Source organism: Fundulus heteroclitus, unplaced genomic scaffold (genome assembly GCF_011125445.2).
Source record: "Fundulus heteroclitus isolate FHET01 unplaced genomic scaffold, MU-UCD_Fhet_4.1 scaffold_81, whole genome shotgun sequence".
In the NCBI taxonomy this organism is placed as follows: Eukaryota; Metazoa; Chordata; class Actinopteri; order Cyprinodontiformes; family Fundulidae; genus Fundulus; species Fundulus heteroclitus.
In genome coordinates, this window is record NW_023397263.1 from 507,823 (window position 1) to 524,356 (window position 16,534).

The 16,534-nt window shown below is 41.3% G+C and overlaps 1 long non-coding RNA gene across 1 annotated transcript; it reads left to right on the plus strand.

Annotated features, from left to right (window-relative positions):
• The first annotated feature begins 7,362 nt into the window (after positions 1 to 7,362).
• On the plus strand, positions 7,363 to 9,938 carry LOC118562165. The gene is made up of 5 exons (XR_004930478.1): positions 7,363 to 7,509; positions 7,592 to 7,698; positions 7,771 to 7,915; positions 8,042 to 8,168; positions 8,322 to 9,938. It is a non-coding gene; the product is annotated as an uncharacterized LOC118562165 (long non-coding RNA).
• Positions 9,939 to 16,534: the final 6,596 nt, after the last annotated feature.

Sequence of the window (16,534 nt, forward strand, 5' to 3'; positions counted from 1 at the left end):
TCACAAAATCATGAAATTATACAATAACATTCTCTTCTCTTTTCTTTTGCCATCATGTCCAAGTGTCTTTTCATTGCTCTAAGACAACCAGATACTTTTCACTTCAATAAACAAAAACAGCTCCCACCAGCTGTGGCATCATCAGCTAGCCAAATCAAAACAATTCAACCATAAATCCAAATCTCACAGATTCACCTTAAAACACCAATTTCTCAAGTATAATGAAATATTAAATTTACTAATTTCCCTTGAATTGTATTAATTCTGAAAAACTTAATCATGTTATTGGTTATACATTCTAATATAGACATCTTTGAATGACCAAATCCACTTTAAGCTCTCGTCAGCGCTGAATCATTACATGACTAACTGTATAGTAGAATTACACAATAAGGGGAAAAAAACACAACATCCATCATGAATATTTTAAACTCTAATTATAACTAATTACTAGTAACTAGAAATAACCTTAGCACTTCTGTATCTCAAACACATTTCTTTTCTTTTTTTTACAGATAACAGCACACAGATGTCAGGATTCCACCATAACCTTAATACAGTTAGGTTGGGGGGTGAAACGGAGCTTATACAGGACGGAGCCTCTAAAATGGCTGCCCTCCAAACGTTGGAGCTAACTGTTGCTAACGGCAAATATGATAGAAATTCACTCCTTTTCCGTGAGAGTCTAAGCATGTGATTGCGACATCAGTTCCCAATGAACTTGTTATTTTACATTTTAGGGGAGACAGTTTTCACCAGCTTCACCTTACTAACCTGTAAACATAGATATTTTCAGTTAATGAAAGAACGACCGCCGTCTTCTTTCCCAAGCTCTGTATGAGGCGCGCAAGGCGGTGCTCATCACTCTAGAGCCCCTGGTGAAACGCTGTCTACATTTTGGTTCCTTTTTTTTTTCCTTTTAAATTTGACACAGTATTTCGGTCAATTTCAGTTTAACAAAAAAAGCTCACGTATATAATACATTGCCATACTCGTAGTTCAGATGGTGGCTTTTATTCTCACACAGGTTTTCTCAACTATATATATAAAAACAGATGATTAAAATCTCCCACTTTATGGTGTATCACAATAACCATAAATTAAAGATCAATGGATAATTATTTTAATCAGACTAGTGTTGGTGGGGCTGGCATGTTGCTAGTTACTTCCCACTGTAGTAAGGTGCCACAGAGATTCTAACCAAAAAAACATAAACTAATATCAATGTGTCATCGATAGAGATACTTGATTAACTTCATTAAATATAAAACTGAAACGATAAAAAAAAACCTTAGGAAAATGTTTTAAGTATTGAAGTGCCTGTTCTTAAATTCACTAATAAACTATAATGGCTGACCCATAGTAAGTTTTCAAGAAATCCTATCTCAATTATTTAACTGTTTTAACCTTTAATATTTGTTGGAATTAGAATAAAATAAAAACATTTGTTTATCAATTCATTTAGGGTCCTGGTACAGGTGCAATTGAGTCAGCAGCCAGAAATCTGGTAGCATTGCTGATGAACTCCCTGGCTGCAAGTGGTTCATCTGCATCACCAAGTGCCAGAGTAACAGAGACTAGACAGCCTGAGAGTCGAACTGTCCAGCAAGAGATGACAAGGTCTCCACTTGTTCTTCTGTTATAGTTTCTCAGCAATGTTTTTATCATTTGTGTATTACTACAAATGTGTGTGTTTTAAATTTAATATACAGTATTTACCAAAAGTGTAAAAGGTATAGAAGAGAGCATGAGTTGTTATTACTGTGCATCGCTCTTTTTTTCTATTTCACTGTTTTGGTCAACAGATCGTTTCCAGGTTTTTTTTAAATCAAACAGTCGTGGTAAAAAGAGGTGTTTCCTTTCTACCAAGCAACTACAGTTAGCCACAAAGACCACAACAGTAAATTTGTATCTGCTACCAAGAAATACTCCTCACACACCATTGCCAGCTGAGGAACTTGAACTCATTCAAGCTGGTTTGGGGAAAAAAGCTGTAACCCTCCCGGAGGATGCAGACCACACAGAGGTACTGTTGCCATTCCAGTTGTTTGTTTTTGCCGAAATTATATAAAAAATCGTCTAATCCTCTCGGTTGATATTATTGTTTTCAACACATATTTTCATAAATAAGCTTATGAAAATGAAAAGGTTCATGCAAAACATTTGGGAATTTGACTGTTGCAAATTTAGTTGCTGTATTACAGAAAAGATTGGAGTGAATAGAATAGATTAAAAAAAGAGAGAGAAAATAAAGTTAAAAGCTGAAATGACAACAGTCATTTCAATGCAATGCAATGCAAAACTGGAGAACAGTAGAATTCAGTAGAGTGATAGAAATAGACACTGATGTCCTCCAGCAGCCTAAGCCTATAGCAGCATAACTATAGAGGTAGCTCAGGGTAACATGAGCCACTCTAGTTATTGTCAGGGTTCCCTGTGTATCTGTGCCCTATTCTGCTCCACAGGTGGTTCTAGCTGGCGAGGGGCGTGCCCCACACCAGCGACTCATTTGGAGCGGCTTCTTAAGCAGAGCACCGACAGATGGAAAACGCCAGAATGTTAAACCAGTCGTGGTATGACGTGGCCTCCAACTAGCTCTGAAACACTAGCGTGTAAGCTTTGCCTTTCGATTTTTGACTAATGTTGGATCTTCTCTTTTGTCACAGTTTTTGTGCTTGGAAGCACAAAAACTCGCCAAAAACTCTCCAGCCGCTAGCCACTACACCAACAGGGGGTAGGATCACAGGGTCCTCTTGCCGCTACTTCCTCCCGGTCAGGTCCGCCCAGCTGAGTGGTAAGCTGCGCAGGTTCTTGTATTTCTTGTATTTCCTTGGTTCGTTCAATCGTAGTCATTTTTCTTTTCTTTCCCACAGTACCTCCCGCTCGACGCTCAGACCTCTCCTTCGGCGTCTTGTCGTTGTATCCCAGCGATTGATTCCTTCAATAAAACATCTTAAAACTTGTGCCTGGCCTCCCGCTCGTATCCGCATGTGGGCAAAACAATTGAAGACCATGACAGTTATAAGCTTTGTCAAAAAGGAAAGATTTAAGATTAATCTTAAAAGTAGACAGGGTGTCTGCCTCACGGACCAAAACTGGGAGTTGGTTCCACAGGAGAGGAGCCTGATAGCTAAAGGATCTGCCTCCCATTCTACTTTTAGAGACTCTAGGAACCACCAGCAGACCTGCAGTCTGAGAGCGAAGTGCTCTGTTAGGAACATATGGGGTAATCAGAGCTCTGATATATGATGGAGCTTGATTATTAAAGGCTTTATACGTTAGAAGGAGAATTTTAAATTATATTCTTGATTTAACAGGAAGCCAATGAAGGGAAGCTAAAATTGGAGAAATATGATCTCTCTGGTTGATTTTCATCAGAACTCTTGCTGCAGCATTTTGGATCAGCTGAAGACTTTGAACTGCATATTGTGGACTTCCTAATAGTAAAGAATTACAATAGTCCAGCCTTGAAGTAACAAATGCATGGACTAGTTTTTCCAGCATCGCTCCTGGACAGAATGTTTCTAATTTTGCCGATATTCCGGAGGTGAAAAAAGGAAACTCTGGAAACCTGTTTAATATGGGATTTAAATGACATGTCTTGGTCAAAAATAACATCAAGATTTTTTACTTTATTACTAGAGGCCAATTTAATGCCAACCAGATTAAGTGATTGGTTAAGAAGTTTATTTTTTGAGTACTCTGGTCCAAAAATTACAACTTCTGTCTTGTCAGAATTTAAGTGCAGGAAATTTAAAGTCATCCAGCTTTTGATGTCATCAAGACATGACTGCAGTCCAAGTAATTGATTGGATTCATCAGGATTTATGGATAAATATAGCTGAGTATCATCAGCATAACAGTGGAAATTAATCCCATGCTGTCTGATAATTTTGCCAATCGTAAGCATATATATATATAGTAAAGAGAATTGGTCCATTATATATGAATGTTACAAGACGTTAAAAGACAATTAATTTCATGGCCATTACTAGGATGTTTGAGTTGACTTCCAAACATTTGTTGTTATCAAAGTTGATAGAGCTGCTGCTGTTAATGGTATATGTTCTCTGATTTTGCATTTCCATGAATCAAGATTTCAAGACTTCTGACTGAAACATTTCCAAAGATGGAAGGTCTTTCTGGAGGATGGCTGTTGCACAAAGCCTTAGGTTTGAGATGTTGTTACTTGGCAAGTTTTGGTTATCCAGTATATAGTCTCATGATTAATGTTAGTACACATGTGATGTACTGTATTATACTACAATGATTAGTAGTGGTTGCAGAGGATGTTGAATACATTTCTAATTGCTACAAAAGGATTTTAGTGGCTATGTTTTGTTTTTTTTTCTAAATAGGAGGCAGTGGTCGAAGAAAGCTCACAGTAATACCACCAGAAACTGAGGGCTATTCTGTCAGAGCGTTGAAAGCTGTTTCAGGAGGGGGGAAAGCAACTATTTACATAGTACCTCTTCAGGAGACTCTAGACACCTGTGCACTGCCTTCTGACTGTGAACATTTTTCAAAGATGCCAAAGAAGACTTGTTACCAGTGTCATGAAGTGATGCCTCTGCATGTCCTTGCATTACATATCAAGACATGCACAGGAAAGGGGGATTCTGATGGAAGCGTGGATAAGGTGAGGGTCTTTTTTTCTTTTGTATGTTGGAAGCAATATTGCAAAATCTAATGGTTGCGCTTTTGTTTTTTTGCAGGACTCTTACTCATGCATTGCAGAGAAAAAGGCAAAGGCAAGCCAAACAAATTACTTTATTTCAAAAGTGCAAGTTTTTGCACAAACTAAATTAATCTGTTTCTCTAATTTTTACAATTTTCATTAAAACGTTCAGGTGGTTTGCCCAATTTGCAATGAAGAATTTCCTGAAGAAGAAATCACACTTCATGCTAGCCAGTGTGGAGATAGGTGACGTGTAATTTACTTTGTGTTTATTAGAATTTTCTCCATATACATGTTTTATCTATTTTTTATATTGTGTTTTTTATGAACAGCTTTGATACTACGGCTTCTACAAAAGACAATGGTGCGTGTCCATCTCCTGAAACTCCCTCATGCAAACCAAGAAGGTATGTATTTAATATCTATAGTCAATATTTTCATGCCTATTGATCGTGAAATGTTCACCAACATTAACAGTTACCATTTACAGTTCCCTCCATGAAATTAAATGTTTTAAATGCACACATTATAATTTTCACTGAAGGGCTTTGTTTCAAGGGATGACAGTCGTGCAGCAGTTAGGGAGATTTTCTTGCCGACAGGGTGCTGGTTTGAAACCCCCCCCCCGTTTGTCTTAGTCGTGTGCTGCTCACGGACACTTTGCCCACTTTCCCTGGTGGTGCCCATTATCTGGAAGCCATGTTTCTGTCAGTCTGCCCTAGGTCTGCTGTGGTTAAAATGTAGCTTGTCAGAGAGTGATTGTGCAGTGTGAAGTGCTTTATCAATTTATGCTATATAAGGCGCTATTCACATATCATACTTACTGTTTACCATTTCTTCATAAATTAAGTGTGATAAACGAAGGCTGTTTACATTGCTGGTATTTAAGAATATGTAACTTTTTAACTAATACATTTCTATCTGCTTTATTAAGCACGGAAGATGTATTACACTTCCTCGAATAACAGGTTGACACTACAAAGGAGTTCAGACTGTGTGTGGCCAGAGAAGACCTTCCAGACAGGGGCATTCTCCAGTGGCAGAGGAAAAAAACTGCATTCCCTACAAGTGTCCTCAAGGTGGCCTATATTGGAGAGGCAGGTATAGATACAGGAGCACTAAGGAAAGAGTTTCTAACAGGTTACATTGTCACGGGTGTATATCTATAGCAGTTGTTTACCCCAAAATGATTAAGAGATTTTGTGCTGAAAGATATGATTTCAGGCATTGAGGAAAGATTCTTTGAAGGTCCTGAAAGGCAGTGTAAAAATCCCAAGTTCTCACTTACGGACCTTGACAGTGAAAACTTCAGGTAGGTCACATGTAGTGACATTTACTCTTATTTATACTGTCTGCTTTTTGTCACGATTTGTTGAGGAGAACCCAAACACACACACAAGGAGCTAGTTCTTCTGCAAATTTATTGAAGTGAGATGATGTGACAGGAGGAGACCAGAGTCATTTATCGGGCTGGAGCAGGTGAATACTGAGTGCGGGGCCAGGAGGACTAGAGGAAGCTGGAGGTGCAGATAGGAGCAGGAGCTGGAGGATCGGAGAAAATTCTTAAGATGCAAGGGCTGCTGTCGATCCAGAGATGCAGAGCGAGACAGTTCTTGGAAAAGCAGGGCTGCTGGAGTACAGGGAGTAGCAGGAGGCAACAAAGCAGAGAGCAAACTTGGAACATTGGGGCAGCAGGAAATCCAGCAGCTAGTAGAGGCCTTACTTGAAGCACAGTGGTAGCAGGAGATCCAGCGACCAAACAGGGACTAAACAAGGCTGACATATGTCGAGTCTGATGACGAACCGGTGGGGAAGAAATGACTGAGGGAGGCTTTTGTAGGGAGGCTGGCAGGTGGAGTGAGTTCTGACTAATTAATGCCTAACAGGTGGGCCTGATTGTTGAGGGGAGTTTAGTGATGAAATGCTGTCAGTAGTAGATATGAATAAAGATATAGAAAGTTTATGCAAAGATGTTAGTGCTTCAAGTTTAGCCATTCCTAAAGCTAAACCCAAGAAGTTAAATAAAATAGTGCCTTGATGGTCTAATGAATGCAAAAAAGCAATTAAAGATAGGAACAAAGCGTTCAGAGTTTTGAAAAGAACAAATAATTTCCAAAACCTAATTAATTTTAAGAAATCTCAAGCAGTTGCAATAATGCTCTGAGAAAGTTAGTTAAGTCTTCACCGGGGGGGATGGGATTTGTTATGCTATATTGGAAAACTTAACTGACAACGGAAAGGAGGTGTTATTGTCTCTATATAATAAGGTATGGACAGAGGGAATTATTCCAAGAGCATGGAAAGAATCTATAGTTATCCCTATTAAAAAACCTGGGAAAGATCCAAAAAATCCTAACAACTACAGGCCATGATATACTGCAAGCTGCAAATAATCTAATAAAGTCAGGAATTAATATAACTCTGGTATGGGTACCAGCTCATATGGGACTAATAGGAAATGAGTTAGCAGGTAAAAGTGCTAAGCAAGCAGCTAGACATTCTAATATAGATGTTGAAGTGAACTACAGCAAAGCAGAAATTAAACGTATGGTCAAAAACATAGTTAAGGGTAAATGGCAAACATTATGGGACGATGGGCAGACTGGAAGACAGAATAAAGTGGGAAAGAGCAGAAATACAAACAGAAGTTAAATTAGTTTTTTTACAGAACTGTTGGAGAAATCATTGCTGTTAGCCTTGCCCAAGGTGGCCCAGCTCCAGCGCTTTTTAAAGACTGGTGCTACAACTTTTTCTGCAGTGGAGAAGTGGACTTAGGCTCTCTGAATAAAGAGGATGTAACAGATTTGGACTCTGCCCTACTAATCAGCAGGGTAAGACTGTTATAGTGAGACATACAGTTCATCTCAAAAGTATTCAACCCACAGATTCAGAGAATATTTATATTACTATTAGGTTGAAAATGCAGCAGATGCAGAGTCTTTAATGTTGTTGGCGGAGGACTTTGTAAACTGTGGATACACCACCCAGATCAAGATGGACAACAAAGAACTGATAATTCGGTAAGAAAAGTATTCAATTTTGTTTGAAAAACTTTATAATTTCAGTTAATTTAGAACTTTTTCCTCCCACAGTGCTATTATTTTGCATTCCACCACGAGACTAATTCCAATGCTGCAACAACTCAGGAAGGGCCTGAAACTCTATGGTCTGGTCAACCAGATGAATGTAAATGCTGAGGCTTGTCGACCCCCGTTTGTTCCGGGGACAATCACCAAAGTAACTTTTATTTTAAATAACTTGCTTTGCTCATCCCAATTATATCTGTGGTGCGTTTTGTATTGTGTGTTTTTTTATAGATTGCATGTCTTACAAAACTTTTGCAAATATACATTTTCTCATTAGCCAGATGCTGACTTCATCATGATGAATTGCCAGCCACAATACAGTGAAAAGGGGACATCCAAAGAAAGAGCTGAGAGGAATATTATAAACTTCCTGCAAGATTTCTTGGAGGAGCTTGAGATATCAGGTACCATACTCAATAATAAATTTATAAAGTATTTGTTAAATTATTTGCTGTTATAGTGAGTTAAATGCAGAGAAGTCATTAGATTTATTTCTTTTAGATATAAGCATTGAATTGCTTTTAATAAATTGTTTTCAAAATGCATTTTGTTCATAGAAAGGGACACGGCAGGTGCGTCAGGTGAAGTGTCAGAATGTCTTGCAGTCCAGCATGTGCTTCAGTGGATGACAGGGCAAGCCCTCACTCCCATTCTTCCAAGTGAAAAGCAAGATTTTAAGATAACATTCAGGTTTGACCACGAGTGCAGGGAGCGTTTAGGGGATCACTCCATTTGCTATCCAGTAGTGAGTGCATGTACGTGTACTGTCACATTTCCAGTACGACATTTGAAAACTTACTCTGAGTTTCAAAGGATCATGACAGAAGCTGTTCAGCATGGTGGTGGATTCCATAGAGTTTAACATTTATATATCTTTTTAAAGGCAGTTAACACTGGGGGAACTAATCAACCCACCCAGCTGATTTAGCCCATTTCATAAGTTAAAATAAATATAAAGTTAAAATAAAATTAACTTGATGGAAGTTTAATTGCAATGAAAATAGAAATACTGAAGAAAACACATCACATAGAAGTTTCAAAATTATTTGCAGTCCAGTTTATTTCTTAGCAACTTATCAATTTTTCTGTCTCTCAGGAAACAAAGCTTAAAATAACATTAAAATGCGTAAATTTCTGTGTGGAGAACCTGTTTGATGTTCTGAACTGATGAAACTGGCAGGTGTTATTTAAACTGTCCAGATTTATGTAAAAAGTCTAATACTCAAATGTTGATGTTTTGACACCATGTTTTGTATTCAATGTACAAGTCTCAGCCATGTTCTTCAGAAGGATCTAGAGGATTGATGGTTCTCTGAAGTTCTGCAAGGGTGTCTTCATCCAATGGGCACTCAACCTCAGGAACCACAACTGCACTGTTGTCTTCTTGGAGCACAGCACTCTCCCAGTCAATTCCTGGGTCCCGAAGGTCCTTCAAGCCCAGACACAGGAGAAGTGATCAACATAAGTTGACCGGGGAGCGTGCCTGTCCCGACGGAACTTTTTTTGCGGGATACATCTTGGACCCGTGGCAGAAATGGTCCACGGTGTGCCTCTCAATTCTTTCTGTTGAGGACGTCGAAGATGTCTACTTATTCGGATTTATGATACTTGGATTCCTCATTTTTGGCTTTGGAGGATATTTAATGTATCAACACCTTCAAAAGCTGCTGGCGGTAAATATGGCCCTGATGAGACTGCCAGTGGCAGTCGACGCGATCACGAGGTCGTTGAATGAACAAAACGGACGGCTTGATAAGCTGACCGCGGTTGTGGTACAGAGGTGAGATGGGATAAAACCTGGAAGTGTGAACGTTACTAGCCCATCGATTGGATTATTGGAATATTGGATCCTGGAGCCAGCGGCGAAAAGACTCTAAGGCTGACAGAAAAGTTGGTGTCAGCTTGTTCTCATAACAAATTCTGTTTTCTTCAAATCGGACTCCCCGCTATCAAATTCTCCCTGGTTGTTATGGCGACATCGCACAAATTCCCTGCTACCCCACATTCCTGCGGACATCTGTGGAGGAGTCAAGCCGGAGCGGCAGAGTGATAAGACTTTCCACCAAGGACACTTGCCTGCCGGAGGACGGCCTTCATGGACATACAGATTTCCACACAACATGCACCCAGACACACATATGCTCACAAATACAGATGACTTACCCGACCAGAACTCAAATGTTTACCTTCTGCATATATGTGTCTCGTCATTGATTGTGCTTTTTGTGCAAATGAGGTTTTTTTGTCGGATGCTTCACATTTTGTGTGGAAACACAAATTGTGCAGCACCTGTCTTTTTTCTCTCCTCCACTCGCCCAGTGTAAATCTTTTTTCAACAGATCTCAAGGCAGCGCCTAGGGACCCCGTGTAAAGCGGGGTCTGGGGCAGTTTGGGGAACGCACCTCACGGCTAGCGCTCATGTAGCAGCGGCCGACTGTGTGTGTTCCTGGCAACGCAAGGCCTCAGTCAATCGTTCCCCCAAAATGTTTGTTAAGTGTATGTGATGGACGGTTGTACTGGAACTGAAATTTCGATTGTAATGCAAATTGCAGTTGACTAATAAAATTGATTGATTGAATTGATTGATTGATAAGTGAACTTTTTGAATTTATTTTTAGCGTCTATTTGTGTATTGTTTAAATAAATGCACCAACAGAACCTACTGTGATGTTTCTTAGTCATTTCTGAGGTTTTGATGTGACGGTTTCGATTTGTTACATTCTTACATCCAGTGTCCGAAATTAACTTCCTGATTCACCGGCAAAGTTGGCCGGTAGATGTAAAAATCAACTGGCCAGGCATATTTTTTACCGGCCAAAATATTAATCCTCACCAGACCTCTCAATTTTTACCAAAAATTAAGAGTGAGATTATGTAAATTTTGGGGGGCGTGGCTGACTGGACCCTGGAAGAGAAATCTTTGTTTCCTACCTTTGTTAGGAAAATATTAAGTTTATTATAAAAGGCAAAATATGAATTATCAGATTCACGTCCAGGCAATAAAAACACTACAGGTTATCATTATTCTATCCATGTTGGGCTCATTTTTTTTTTATATCATTACGATTATTGAAATTACTAGCGTTCACCTCAATTCTCTCCCCCTCATCTAGATCTTGGAGGTGCCCCAATGTCCACAGCTGTTCAGGGCTTAGTCCGTCTTCTGTCCGTAGAGGATGGTTATTCCATCCTTCCGTAAAGGTTTCAAGGTCTACCTTCAGTCGTGGGACAAAAATGTAGTGTACACCAAATAGCTGAAGAACATCAGAAGTGTCAAGTACACCATCCTCCTCGAGAGAATTTAGAGTATGATAGTACTTGTTGGTAACTGCAACCCAGACATCTCTCCACAGTCGTTCAATTCTGTAATTAATCATATAATGAAAATATTTATGTAGCTTTGCATTCACAACTGTAAAGTCAGTTGACTTTTAGAAGAAAAAAAAAAACAGAAGTCTGACCTCTGATTATGAACACTCTTCCCAGAGATGAAGCTTGCTCTTCCTGTTCCCTGTTTGGTAAACATAAAACGTGCAATGTCCACGTTCTCAACACCCTGATCTGCTCGAACTCTATAATGAAAATTACATTTTAGGCTATTTAGTTAGATTTATTGCATCTTGACAATATGAACTGCAATATCAAAGTACATAAATCTGGAAAAAATACCTTGATGGTAACCCATAAAGCTGGGTTGCTCTTTGAAAGAATGAAAATGCTGTTTTTGCTCTGTTGTCTGTTGCTGCATCCAAATACAAAATCTGCAAGAGAACAATATCACAAATTATGATAATTTTTAAACCAATTATCTTGTAAATAATTTTACATCTTGCCTTGTAGTTTAGCCTTGTTTTTTACTAAATGAAATTGTTTTAGCTGATAAAAAAAAATACTACGTAAGAGCTGTACAGTAATTCGATGGTTAGGTTGCTGCCTTTCAAAAATTCCCGTTGCTTATTTCATGTCAGTATCCACAGATATAAAGAAAGCAAAAATGCTATATTTTTTTTAAGCTCAGTTTTGTGTGTGTATATATCCATTTCATTAAAAATGAGGGGGAAAAATAGAACGCTGGAGATTGGCACCAGCAACCCCTGTGACCTCATGCTGGATTAAGCGGGTCAGAAAATGGATGGATGGGAAAAATAGTCTATACCAATCTTTTGTCATTATGATTTACACTGCTTATTTTGAGCATATGAATTGACCATTAATATTATTGCCAGTATGCAGGACATGGTTTACAGCGCTGCGATCAAAGTATTCATTGTAATGCAACAGCTGTTACCCAGTAATAGTTACTGAGTTATATATCAATTAAACACACAGCTTTTGAAAAGGCATTTCTTCAAAACAAAACTGTAATATGATTGATAAGTTAATGGGCTTCTTTACATAGATAACTTTTAATACGTTGGTATTTCAATCTAATCTAGATTGTCTTGTGATATCACTATGATCAGACTGGACTGCTTTATTAAATCAAATCTGTTATTGTATTGTGTTTGTATTGATATATTGTGTATATTAAGAAATTATTTTTTTCCCGCCTTGAGATGACATTTGTTGTGAACTGATTCACTTAAGTTTAGTTAAATCCTTCTGTCATGATTTGTCTTGGATGAACCCGGACACAGCTCACACACACACACAGAGCTAGTTTCCAAAGTTTATTGCAGAGCAGGTAGTGGATGGTGAAGCCAGAGTCAGTTACCAGACGGAGGTTGCAGGGGTGCAGGATACTGGCAGACGAGAACAGACCGGAGCAGACAGGAACGGAACCAGGAGACGAGCAGGGACGAGACAGGCATGGTGTTCTGGAGACTGCAAACGAACCGGTCACGAGGACAAACTGAAGGTGAGTCTTATAGTGGCGAGAGCAGGTGGAGCGAGTCCGTGGCTGATTGCAGTCCAGACAGGTGTTTCCAATCAGGCTGCACTGAGGAAAGGAGCCAGGAAGTGTTCTGAATGCAGCCTTCAGGCTGCATCATGACAGTACCCCCCCCTCAAGGTCGGCTTCCAGACGACCAATAAGCTCCTCGACTGGGCGGGAGGAGGGGGGTATCCGGACGGCGGGCAAAAACAAAACAAAAAAAAAGGTCTGGAACCATATGGACGCAGGAACCTCACGGGCGCAGAAACTCAGGTGCGCAGGACCCCTTGTCGGCGCAGGAACCAAGCGGACGCGGGGAAGGCGTCGGAACCAATGAGCGCAGGATCCTCTGAACGCGCAGAAACCTTGAGAGCGCCGGAACCTTTGAGAGCGCCGGAACCAGAGGCGAACGTCGCAACACAGCGACCCAGGCGAGACGAATCCAGAGGCGAGGCGTCGCATCACAGCGACCCAGGCGAGACGAACCAGAGACGAGGCGTCGCATCACAGCGACCCAGGCGAGACGAACCAAGAGGCGGGGCATCGTGCACTACGATCCCGCGAGACGAACCAGAGGCGTGGCGTCGCATCACAGCGACCCAGGCGAGACGAACCAGAGGCGAGGCGTCGCATCACAGCGACCCAGGCGAGACGAACCAGGAGGCGGGGCATCGTGGACTACGATCCCGGCGAGACGAACCAGAAGCGAAGGCACCCACGGAGATCTGGGGCTGAAGTGAAGGCGAATCCAGAATTCTGCCAGCACCTGCACCAAGCTCTGTGTGTGACCGGGTTCATCCTTTGACCGGTTCGTTCTGTCATGATTTGTCTTGGATGAACCCGGACACAGCTCACACACACACACAGAGCTAGTTTCCAAAGTTTATTGCAGAGCAGGTAGTGGATGGTGAAGCCAGAGTCAGTTACCAGACGGAGGTTGCAGGGGTGCAGGATACTGGCAGACGAGAACAGACCGGAGCAGACAGGAACGGAACCAGGAGACGAGCAGGGACGAGACAGGCATGGTGTTCTGGAGACTGCAAACGAACCGGTCACGAGGACAAACTGAAGGTGAGTCTTATAGTGGCGAGAGCAGGTGGAGCGAGTCCGTGGCTGATTGCAGTCCAGACAGGTGTTTCCAATCAGGCTGCACTGAGGAAAGGAGCCAGGAAGTGTTCTGAATGCAGCCTTCAGGCTGCATCATGACACCTTCACTTTTGGTTTACTTAAAAAATGACAATCTCCTCATGTAGATTCCTACATTTTTGTTTTAGCATGATACATTACCTAATTAATTTGTGGTTAGTGTCAATGTGGAGCAGAGAGAGAGGACCTTGCACAGAATAGCTTCTTCGCATAATGCACCCAAGTCCGGTCATACGTGAGAAGATGCCTGCTGCATCAACTCTGTGCATAGAAGCCATCATCCTACACCACTGAACACGGTGACCCATGGAGACCAAATGTCCTTGAACCATGCGGTAGCCAGCATTTGGCATCTGATGTTTGATAGATGAAATCACTTGGTCAAGCTCCTGATCAGTCATTGTACTGTATGATCCTCTCACAGTCAAGTTAAATTCTTGCATCCTGCGATAAATGGTCCTCCTTGAAACTCCAAGGCATTTAGCAATGCATTCAACTGGTAGGTGGGTGTCTAACAGTCTCTCCAGTGTTTCTTTATCCAGTACAATTCTTGGACGAGAGGAACCTGGACTTAATTCTGTTTCATAATCCACTCGTCTCATTGCATTTGCATTCATTTCCAGCTGAACTAGATCATAAAGATGTTGGATGGCTTCTAAAATATCTGACACCCCGCCAATTTGCTCAGAGAAAGAGCCAAACATGATTAACTCATGACGAGTGAGAAACTGTAAATAATCTAAATTGAGTGGCTGCTGGTTTAATGCAGACTGCAGTCTTGTGAGAAGTCCCTCCATGAGCTGATGTCTTAGTGTATCCTGGTGGTCAGAGAAAGAACTGATATTAGCAAATGGACTTTTGATATAGCAGAATGAATTGAATTTGAATAGCATGAAACAAGTCCAGAAACTGATAACAGCCACAGGAGGAAAATCAGATCTATCAAAGCTATAAAAAAAATATTTTGAACGTACGTACATGTGACTGTGATGTAGACGACATTGTTGAACTGCAGTGAGTTGCCTATCCAAGGTACAATGGTTGAGTGTTATAAAGCATTAACCATAGTGGCTTGAGAAATTAATACTAATGCAAAATGGCAAGCATATGGATACAGTTAAAATTGTAAGGGTATAAAATCAAAGAATAAATTTCTTTATTCTGCCTTATATCAAGTTTTGCTAAACCTTACCTTTTTTATTTTTAAAACTTCCGCTCAGGGACACTGCCAATCCTCCTCTCGGACAGTTTTTTTCATTTAACCGGATGTAGTATCTGAAACGAAGGCTTGAGAATTAATACTAATGCAAAATGGCAAGCATATGAATACAGTTAAAATTGTAAGGGTATACAATCAAAGAATACATTTCTTTATTCTGCCTTATATCAAGTTTAGCTAAACCTTACCTTTTTTATTTTTAAAACTTCCGCTCAGGGATGCTGCCAATCCTCCTCTCGGACAGTTTTTTCATTTAACCGGATGTAGTATCTGAAACGAATGCTTTGATTGGATGAAAAAAAGCTGAGCGTGATTGGCTGGTGGTGTGGTTCATTTACATATATTTATGAAGTCGTGAGCGCAGAGATAGTTGAGCAAGCGGAGTCACAGCCGAGCGCGCAGCTGGTGTTGAGCGCGGAGAGAGCATGTCGAGCGCGAGCAGAGACGGAGCCGAGCACGCGCAGTGATGGAAGTGAGCGCGAGGGCAGTGGATTGAGAGGAGTTTTTCAGAGTTGAGCGCGCGCGTGTTGTCTCACTGTGCGCTCGGAGTGGTTCCTGCGCGCTCAACCAGAAGGCACAAATATCGCTCCATACAGTTGCTGTTCTTGCTGTCCAAGAATTCCGCCAAGTGGTCTGATGCATCATCCAGGTAACTGCCAGTATGCGTTGTCGAGAGGAACTGCCCTACAGTGACAGCCCGTAGTGCATAGTGGAACTCCACAGGTGTCGGGACTGAGTTCCTCTGACGTAGGCAGTCCTGAGTGAACCGGCTTGTTAGGAAAAATTTGTGCCCCTGTCTCAACAGATCTTGCTGGACCTCCAGGATCGTTGTTGTGGCCATCATCAGTCCTATCTGGACTGGTTTCCAGCTGCCCTGGGGACCGATCTTCAGGCCCTGAAAAAGATGGATCGAGTCACGGAGAAAGCTGATGGCCTTTTCATACTCTTCCATCTTAAAGTGACTGAGGGCAGTGACAACATGGCGGGACGACATGAGGTCAAACCAGTGGTCCATCTTATCCAAAAACCATGCCATTGTATGGTAGGACTCTGGTCTGCACTCCTCCTGTACCATGTACCTCAAGGCGGCACTTGTTGCTTTGCTGAACACATGCATTGCTGAACTCACCTTCATTTTTTTGAAATGGCAAGGCTCTCACCTCTGGACAAATTGGGTGCCAGCTTAAGTGCCATGCCCTCTTGGAAGGACACCAGATCCTTTAAAGGGGCAACAGAGACCTCACTGGACGCTAGCTGCTCTTTTTCCACCACATCCTGAGGTATGGTGATGATGTGACCACAGATAATGGCACTCTTCAAGTTTTTGACGAGATGAGGAACGTCAGGCATGAAATGGAGGCGCTGGTTTGGCTCAACAGGATGCTGGATCCATGGTTTGTCATAGGTCACCTCAAAGGACTTCCACATTGCTCTATTGGGGCTCCCAATGTCTGTGGTGATGTTAAGCACATGAAGCCCTACAGATGCTGCCGCTTCAACAATGCTGACTATGATGGGCCGGTAAACTGCAA